The sequence below is a fragment of the Pistacia vera genome, unplaced genomic scaffold (genome assembly GCF_008641045.1).
Source record: "Pistacia vera cultivar Batoury unplaced genomic scaffold, PisVer_v2 Contig425, whole genome shotgun sequence".
NCBI lineage: Eukaryota > Viridiplantae > Streptophyta > Magnoliopsida > Sapindales > Anacardiaceae > Pistacia > Pistacia vera.
Genome location: NW_022196252.1, coordinates 147244 through 157891, shown reverse-complemented (window position 1 = coordinate 157891; position 10648 = coordinate 147244).

The following is a 10648-nucleotide window of genomic DNA, read 5'->3' as shown; positions in this document are numbered from 1 at the left end:
CTTTCCAGGTGGCAGTGTGTGAGAGACAAAGAATGGATTTATTATTTTAGTTACATAACTTGAATGTTATATATATATATTTCATTTTTTAATAAAATCTTTGAAATGCTTTTGAAATTTATTGGGCCGGAAAATTTTGTATATATTTTCTCATAGCTTTATAGCTTTAGTTTAGGCCCTTTTTTTGTTCTTGGGCCTGCTGGCTGTAGGTCTATAACATTATGCTTTTGAGCCCAACGCCACTTACCAATAAATTATAAATTATGTAGGTTTATAACATTTCCCTCTCCAAGGTTTGGGTAAACACAACCAAATATTTTAAAAAGTAACAAATACACTAAAACAATTGACAAGCCCTAGTGAAATATATTACTCTACCATACCAAAACTACAATACCTTTTATCTATTATAGTATTCTTTTCGGTTTTTGTTTCTTCAATTTCTAGTGTAACTATAAAGATAGTAAAATTTAAAACCAATATTATTTCAAAGTAAATAATATAATTATATTTTATTTTAATCAAGATATGATTATCGTTGACGATCAGATGTGGCCAAAAATCTAGTCATAGATTTGACCAGAAAATGTCAAATCAATGCACGACTATCACATCCAGCCAGTCGTGCGCTATGCTGACAGATTCCGATCACCTTCTGACGGTGGTGATCGGCTACTGAGAATATGTGGGTGGATAGATGTATTTTTGTCAATTTATAAACTTTTATTGTTATGAGTATTAGTTAAATTAACAAACCTAGAGAGTAAAAAATAAATATTTTGAGAATATTGAATAGAATATGATTGAATTTTTAGACTATTAAAACAAATATGTATTTTGAGTAAGATATGATAGGAATAGTCTATCGAACACACCCTACTACTCTAGAAGAAAAATCTATTTGTAAACTAATCAATAATTAAAAAATAAAAAGAAAAATTGATGGGGTTAGGTTCTCCTATTGTATGGATTATTAATTGTTAAAAGATAAAAGGGAAATTGCTTTCTTTCATGGAAGATGAACTAAACAAATAAATTATCGAATGCAAACAAATTATAATAGAATATTTTAGTGTGTATTTGATTTATTATTTTGGATAGGATTTTGGAAATAATATTTGATAGTTGAGTAGGGTTATTATTACGAGAATATGATTTGAAGAATATATATTTGGTACAGTATTTTGACCTTGATATTTGTGTTGAATATTTGATTGATATATTTTTTTATAAATGATTTATTAATATAATATTAATAAATGGTGAGGCACGCTGGTGATGGTGAACTGAGAAAGTGAAATGGTGAATTGAGAAAGTAGGAAATGTCAGTGAAGAAAACTGAGAAAAATAAAAGCAGACTACAAACCTTCAACGGTAAAAAAAAAGTCAGAAAAGCAGTCAGGAAAATATTTTAAAGATTGTATTGTGAAAATAAGCAACCAAACGTTATTTGTTAAATCTGGTCCAGAATACGAATAAAAATACTGAACCAAACGCAGCCTTAGCTATTTGTGAGCAATCTATATTGTTTTTATTTAATACATTATCAACAAAATGACTTCAGAAAGAGATTATATATGCCCTCATTTGATCAAAATTAACTTAGGTGATGTTTATTGATTGAGCAATTATATTAAATGACACTATTTAGAGCCTTGAATTGAGAAGTAGCACTTTTGGAAAGTGTCCCAAGAAAGAGCATAATCCTAATTCACACAATATTTTCGAATAAAATTGCCTCATATATAAATATAACTTACAATATTCACTCATCTTCTTCAATCCTAACCTACCCCTCCCTCTATTGCCAAATTCAAACTTTCAACCCTAAAATGATACCCACCTCCTATTTGTGCCAAAATCGAGCAGAATTTGAGTGGAAATACTAGTTTTTAATTTAGGGTTTTTGGTGGGATTTTAGGGTTAAGAATGGGAGATATGTTGAGGTGTAATTTAGTTATTGAGAAGGGTATGAAAATGGTCGGATAATTGGTGTATGGCGGCTGAAATCTACATTTTTTAGCTTAATCAAGGGGTTTTGGTTGGATTTGACCAAAAAACGTGGGTTTTGTTAGAGAAGATAAAGTCAATTTTTAGTCGAATTCCTGGATTTGACCGAGACAAGTTTTGTCCAAATTGCTAAAGCGACCGAATGGCATGGTTTCGACCATATTCGGACACCTTAGTATCAAAGCGTAGATTGGCTTAATCCAACCGACATTTGGGTTTTGGCCAAAACTCGTCTTCAACTTCCAACCAATTTTCCATTCAAATCCTCTAAAATTGGTTGAAACTTGTTGATATAGAAATCTGCACCAACCAGCGAGATCCGATCAACCTAGCTAGGATCCAAACTAATGTGGGCGTGACTAAAGATAATCAACGATGAAAGTATAAAGATGCAATAAAGTAAAAGGCAATGAGAGTTTTTAAAGTGGTTCGACGAGGTAAGCTCAGAAGCCTACGTCCACTATTTTGTATTTGCGGTGAGAGCTTACAATGTAAATTCTATCAAAATTTTGTAACCCCTTTTTTCATAATTTGAGAGGGTTTATATACAAGATTTGTAGGAAAGAAAGAGCGAAAACAAAGGGATTACAACTAATCTAAAATGTAATTCTGATATTCTCGCGATTGAGCGCTGGGAATGCACAGATATTGTTGTTGATATAATCTTTTCCACAATATCTAGGATCTGAGACAATCCAGGAATTGATTGAATGATTGCTCGGATTATTCGCGACTAGCTTCTAGTGGGTCAAGCTACAACTTGATGAGCTTATGTTGTGTCGATCAAACATAGTTGTTGAGCTAGTTTTGGGCCGAGCTATATCCTCATGATAACCCAAGCATAGTGGAAAAATCACACACATCTGCCCCTTAGTGTTCGATGCTCATTTCAAGCTTTGAAGACTATTGTTCGATTTGATGTCAAACTCAGTCTTATCAGCAGGCCTTCAAGTGTAGGTTCGATTGAGCTTCAGGGGTCAACCTTATGTCTGGCCAATGTACTGAAAGACCAGCATGCATGCATGAAGAGTGGTGGAAATGGAGAAGAAAGCATGAAAAGGATGGATTCAAAAAAAACGTTTTTTATGCAAAGCTTGAAAAGAGATTATACCTACTCCTTTGCTTTGGATTGATGAAGATTAGCTTCAAAAGGATGAAACCTCCACACTTTAACACCACCTTGAGAGATTAGAGAGTGGTCGTGGGTTTAAGAGAGAGTTTTAGTTTGTTTTTGAGTGAACAAGTGAAGAATAAACTAAAATGCAACCTTTTGCATTTATATATACTTGGGCAATTTTGTAATTATTTATTTTTCACTTCCAAGCCCAATAAAATCTTATTTTAAAAAGGGACCCCACGAATTTAATATGCTACCCTTTGAATAATCAATATTATTCAAGGCCCCATGTAAACTAAACTGGTTTACATTAACAACCCATAAATTTACCCTTTTTACCCTTTAACTATTAAAAGGTTATTTTTGTTCATCTCATTAATCTTAGCACTTTAAGATATAATAATTAAATATAATTAATTATTGCTTAACCATTTTAACCCTTAAAATGTCACAAATAATTTTCTATGAAACTATTACTATAGAAATCTCGTTATTACCCTCGGAAGGTGCTAGCCCTCTTCGGATAATCATTTCTCTCTCTCATCCTTCTCCAACTTATCAAGGCTATTCGTGTGACCATGTAGGTCCACCGTGGATTAGCTGTGAGTCGGTTCTGGATGAATCCGAAAACCTGTCTGGAGGCCCAACGACTATGGTAAACATCTAGCAATGTGCTATAGTCCTTAAACCACGATGAAGAAATACTTCATCGAACCCATTTCAGATCATACGTACCATGCAGGTAAAGTCCCTCCATTGAGATATCCTGATTGAGTACGGATTCATGGAATGTCAAAATCCTAAACTCGATCTTCTACCGAATCGTCGATCAATATGTCTGGAACTCATCATCACAAACTTGCTTTTGTATGACTAATAATAGACTCTGGCTAGAGATTCTGATTTCTGACATTTATCAACGTTCATCTAGGAACTTGAATCCAGATGGAGTCAGCGGTACTCCCGATCCTATATTTCCGAGTCAATGGATCCCCTCTTGACCATCGTTCGTTTCCGCATATGAACAACGCATGACCAAATAGGCTTTATTATACAAAACATGATTAGTCTCGTACTTATACAACGTATGAACCATACGCATCCATATCGGATCTGACTACAATGTCTTAGGTCAAAGGACTACATGGTGCACTGATATAACCAAACGATAAATCATTGACTACATGCTTTTCCAAGTGATTTCTCATTATTCGGTCACATTCAAAAAACAGTTCACCAACCGTTAATCCATGCCAATGCCCCAATGACATGACTATCATCATTATCCATACTTATATCAACTCATGATATCTTTTGGAAGCATCCGATATGTCTACTATGCAATATAGTTGCCCAAATTATATTACTTCTGTAGGGAACCCTTTTCGATAATTCATTTACCGATTAAATGAATCATCTGGACAATTCATATATATACTTTATTTTAAATGCATGACTGAATAAAGGAAGCAATTTATATATGGATTGAAGAACTCTTTCTTCTATTATTTATGATATATATAGATACAAGACAAAATGCTCTAAAACTGACAACACGAATGGTTTCAAGGGCATACACTAATATACACTAACACGTACTCCAACTTGCTCTTTATTTCTTGCAATGCCTGACAAAACTCAAAATATAAAAAGTAAGGGCAAACATGTAATTTTCGTGTGGTCGTGTCACATTAAATGTAGAAAGCTCATCAGCACATGTATGGAGTGCGTCTAGAAATAAAGCTGCAGCTTTCAAGTGGCGATGATCAATGCATAGGCAAGCTTCTCTATCTCAGGGTATTTTGTCTCAACATTGAGCAGCCTTTTGCTCACATAGTAGACCGGCCATTGCACTTCTTTCTCTTCGCGTACCAAAGCCACACTGATCACAGACTTAGATACCGATAAATACATAAGCAAAGGCTCGCCTTGGATGGGCTTTGACAATAAAGGAGGTTGCCCCAAGTGCTTCTTCAATTCCTTGAATGCTTTCTTGAACTCCTCTGTCCATTTGAAACCTTTGGTTCCCTTTAGGGTTTCAAAGAAAGGTAGGCACCTATCTATAGCTCGAGAGACAAACTTGTTAAGTGCGGCCACACACCTTGTCAAGCTTTGAACCTACTTTATGTTGGTTAGGCTCTTCATGTTCAAAAGAGCTTGAATCTTATCTGGGTTGGCTTTGACACCTCGCTAATTAACAAGGAAACCCAAAAATTTTCCCGAGCTTACTCCGAAAGCACACTTTAGAGGGTTGAGTGTCATTCTGTATTTTCTAAGGATGTCAAACATTTCCCCCAAGTGCTCAATGTGGCTTTCGACGACCTTTGATTTGATGGGCATGTCGTCGATGTACACCTCCGTTATCTTGCCAATTTGCTTGGCAAACATTTTGTTCACCAAACACTACTAGGTTGCTTTAGCATTCTTCAACCAAATGGCGTTACCCTGTAACAGTAAATAGCCCGGTCAATTATAAATGAGGTGTGTTCTTTATAGGGTTGATACATCATGATTTGGTTGTATCTCGAATATGCATCCATGAAGCTTAGTAATGCATTCCCAGCAATCACATCTACTAATTGGTCGATCCGAGGTAGCAAAAAGTTATCTTTGGGATAGGCTTTATTTAGATCTATGAAATCGATGCAAATTCGTCACTTGTCATTCGACTTTTTCACTAAGATCGAGTTAGCGAACCAATCCGGGTATTTCACTTCCCTGATGAAGTTGATGTTCAGAAGCTTGTCAACTTCATCTTGGGCAATCCACCACTAAGAATACTACCATCACCATCCTGATCTTGGGTTTTACCCCCAAGGTCAGGAGTAGGTCGATTGTTCCCTTGGGGACTAGGCTATCCCCGGTGAATCCATATAACGATGATGGACACACCTTTAGATCTCGCTCTATGAACCTTATTTCTCAAAAGGATCCAAAAAATGATGTTCGTTGCATTGACATTATCGACTATCACCCTAAGTACTCGGGCGTTGTCAATCCTAGCTGCCTCATTTCTTAGAAAGATCCCAAAAATGATGTTCACTACATTGCCATTGTCGACCATCACCCTAAGTACTCAAGCGTTGTCAATCCTAGCTGCAATTATGATCGCATCATGATTGTGGCGAAGAGATTCTTCATATTCTTCCACAGTGAATCCTATCACCTCGCTCTCTTGCCTGGGCCGTTTTGGTGACTTTTGTTCACAAATCATTACTTGGGGGATCGAGTATGTCCTGACCTCTCACGCATATTGCTCGCGAGAGAGCCTTGAGCTCCTTGTAATGTTGAGACCCCCATAGATCATGCCTACCAAACTTTGTTATTGGCCGAAGCTTATTGGATCTGATTATTTTGCTCGCTTGTACTTTCACGAGTTGGTGCCTCATTGAAAAATTCTTTCAGGTGGCCCATTCAGATCATATCTTTGATGACATCCTTTAAAGCTTGGCACTCATTGGTGTTGTGCCCGATGTCCCGGTGACATTGACAATATTTCTAATGATTTCTTCTACATGGAGCCCCCCTCATCCTTTCTGGAGCGGGCAGTCTCTTAGCCTCATGGCAAACTTCATATATATGAGCTATATTTTGAGTGAGGGGGGTGTATTCTACATATCGCGGAAAGGTTGCCTTTCCCCGTGATTTTCTGTTTTTTGCCCTTTTTGGAACCTATTCCAGTCCTTGTCATTGTGATCTTAGCCCCTCCGTTTATCTATTGGTTGATCTTGTTGCCTGTCCAGAGCTTTTTGGGGCGAGCTTCTAGCTAGGGCTGCTAGCAAGTTTTCCACTCACTAATGCTTAGTAGCCAAGCTCACACAGTCTTCACTTCGGAGCTCTTTCCACAGCTCCGACTGCGGCCTGATACCTGTAATTAGCAAAGTCCAGATTGATTCTTCAGGTGCATTCGCGACCTTTGCTTGCTCATTCTAGAATCTCGTTAAATATGAGGTCAGTGTTTCATCTCTCTCTTGACGAATGTTGCTTAGATAGCTGAGCGACATTGCGAACTGTCTCCCCGCTTGGAATTGTTGTAAGTACAACAAGGAGAAATGTTGCCATGAATTGATCGAGTTCGCTTTGAGCCTTTTGTACCACCTCTTGATAGCCCCTACCAATGTGACCGCAAAGCAGTAATATTTTGCCAAGTCATAGACCTGATGTAACTCTATCAAGTTGTTGAAAGAGTCAAGGTGGTCTTTGGATCCCCTTTCCTGTCGAACTTGCTTTCTAGCGCCCTAAACCCTTAGGGAAGTGGGGCCTAACGAACTTAATCCGTGAATGGAAAGCTCACTATTTCTTCTACCACATTTTTCTAATCGGCTCTTAGATCGTCGAGCATTCTTTGCACCTAATCTAAGTCTTTGTTATGGGGATTGCCTTGGCTAGCCCTATTCAGTCTTACCTCGAGTAGGTGAGTTTGCAAATCTGTTGCTTGTGAGCCCCCTCCATTGTGCACATTAATGCGTGAGGTTGAGTCATGATGATTGTTAGTGTATATTAGTGTATGCCCTAGAAACCATTCGTGTTGTCGGTTTCAGAGCATTATGTCTTGTATCTATATATATCATAAATAATAGAAGAAAGAGTTCTTCAATTCATATATGTAAATTGCTTCATTTATTCAGCATGCATTTAAAATAAAGTATGTATATGAAATGTCTAGATGATTCATTTAATCGGTAAATGAATTATCCAAAAGGGTTCCCTACGGAAGCAATATAATTTGGGCAACTATATTGCACAGTAGGCATATCGGATGCTTTTGAAAGATATCATGAGTTGATATAAGTACGGATGACAATGATAGTCATGTCACTGGGGCATTGGTATGGATTAACGGCTGGTGAACTGTTTTCGAACGTGACCGAATAATGACAAATCACTTGGAAAAGCATGTAGTCAATGATTTATCATTTGGTTATATCAGTGCATGATGTAGTCCTTTGACCTGAGACATTGTAGTCGGATCTGATATGGATGCGTATGGTTCATACGGTGTATAAGTACGAGACTAATCATGTTTCGTACAATAAAGCCTATTTGGTCATGCGTTGTTCATATGCGGAAACGAACGATGGTCAAGAGGGGATCCATTGACTCGGAAATATAGGATCGGGAGTACCGCTGACTCCATCCGGATTCGAGTTCCTAGACGAACATCGATAAATGTCGGAAAACTGAATCTCTGGCCAGAGTCTATTATTAGTCATACAAAAGTAAGTTTGTGATGACAAGTTCCGGACATATTGATCGACAATTCGGTAGAAGATCGAGTTTAGGATTTTGACGTTCCATGAATCCATACTCGATTAGGATATCTCAATGGAGGGACTTTACCTGCATGGTACGTATGATCTGAAATGGGTTCGATGAAGTATTTCTTCATCGTGGTTTAGGGACTATGGCACATTGCTAGATGTTTACCATAGTCGTTGGGCCTCCGGACGGGTTTCCGGATTCATCCAGAACCGGCTCACGGCTAATCCACGGTGGACCTACATGGTCACACCAATAGCCTTGAGAAGTTAGAGAATGATGAGAGAGAGAAATGATTATCCGAAGAGGGCTAGCACCTTCCGAGGGTAATAACGGGATTTCTATAGTAATAGTTACATAGAAAACAATTTGTGACATTTTAAGGGTTAAAATGGTCAAGCAATAATTAATTATATTTAATTATTATATCTTAAAGTGTTAAGATTAATGAGATGAACAAAAATAACCTTTTAATAGTTAAAGGGTAAAAAGGGTAAATTTATGGGTTGTTAATGTAAACTAGTTTAGTTTACATGGGCCCTTGAATAATATTGATTATTCAAAGGGTAGCATAATAAATTCGTGGGGTCCCTTTATAAAATAAGATTTTATTGGGCTTGGAAGTGAAAAATAAATAATTGCAAAATTGCCCAAGTATATATAAATGCAAAAGGTTGCATTTTAGTTCATTCTTCACTTGTTCACTCAAACACAAACTAAAAGCTCTCTCTCCCTAGCCACGGCCACTCTCTAATCCTCTCAAGGTGGTGTTAAAGTGTGGAGGTCTCATCCTTTTGAGGCTAATCTTCATCAATCCAAAGCAAAGGAGTAGGTATAATCTCATTTCCATGCTTTGTTTAAAAACCGTTTCTTGAATCCATCCTTTCATGCTTTCTTCTCCATTTCCACCACTCTTCATGCATGCATGCTGGTCTTTCAATGATTGGGCTAATAGGTGCTATCATACTTATCAGTGCATTGCTCGCGATGTTGGTTAAAACCAAGACGTCGATCATTGCTAGATTGACACACATAACTCATCTCGCGAGCTTGTGAGGTCTGAGTCTGCCTTTTGCATGGGTCAAAACTGGCATGCTGACGTTGGGGATATTATCGAGCAGGTTGAGTATCCCTCTGGTAACTATTATCTTCATGCTTCCCTATTGGCTGTTTGCCTAGTCGGCCCCTAGGGTTAGTTTGCTTGCAGGACTCTCGTTCATGGGTAAAATGTGTTCAGCGGTGTCAAGATTGTCAACTATTCCTCAGTGCTGACGAACTAGATTGGTCGCCAACTGAATTCCAACTTGTTAAGGTGGCATCATTGAAGCGCAGCTAGTCAAGGTCTTAGGGGGCTGGATACTGGTTTCTCAACTCAACCACATTTTGTTGCATCGCATGTGCAATCATTGTTCTGATCATCTCCTCCTATTGACCATTCTTGAGATTCGACGTCCCTAAGCCCTGCTGGTTCATGGCCTGCTACACCGACAGCACTAGTGGTCGATAAACTTGGCAAAACGGGTCGACATCCGCGAGTACCCATTTTAAAAAAGGGTATGGGTAGGGGTTTTACAACCCGTTTACATTCGACTCATACCTGGCCCTACCCGTTTTCAAAACGGTTGGGCCAAGTAAACCCGCAGGTACCAATATTACGCAAAAAAAAAAAAAAAAAAAATTATTTTATTTAAAAAAAAAAAACATAAAATTAAAAATAGTTAAGAGTTTCAAAAAGGGAAAAAAAATAAAAAAACTCAATTCTCTCATCTCACTCAAAGAGCCGCCGCATAGCACAACTCACACCTCGATATCGCTGTCGCACTAGATGTACACTGGAGACAGTTGTCACTTGCTCATCATTCATTTCTATCACTCCCTAGTCCCTACTCCAACTGCCGTTGCTCTGATCTCTCATCTCTGTCACTCGACTCACTCCTATCTCTAAGCGCATGACACCGAGTGGCCAGCGCGTGACACCTTGTTAGGCAGTGACCAACGTACAACCATTATGCGACTTAGCAACAACCAACAGCTGTGTTTTTTAGTTTTTGGTTTAAAAGGAATGAATATTCAGAAGTTATGAAATGTTGAGATTTTTTATTGTGGTTTGAAATATTGAGAAGATGACTTATTGTGTTGGTTGGGAGAAATGTTGAAATGTTGAGATTGAGAAGTGTTGAAATGTTTTGTTCACCATTTTCACGTTGCCCTGACGACTGCCCACCATGCACCTCCTACTTGATAAATTGTTAATTCACCAGA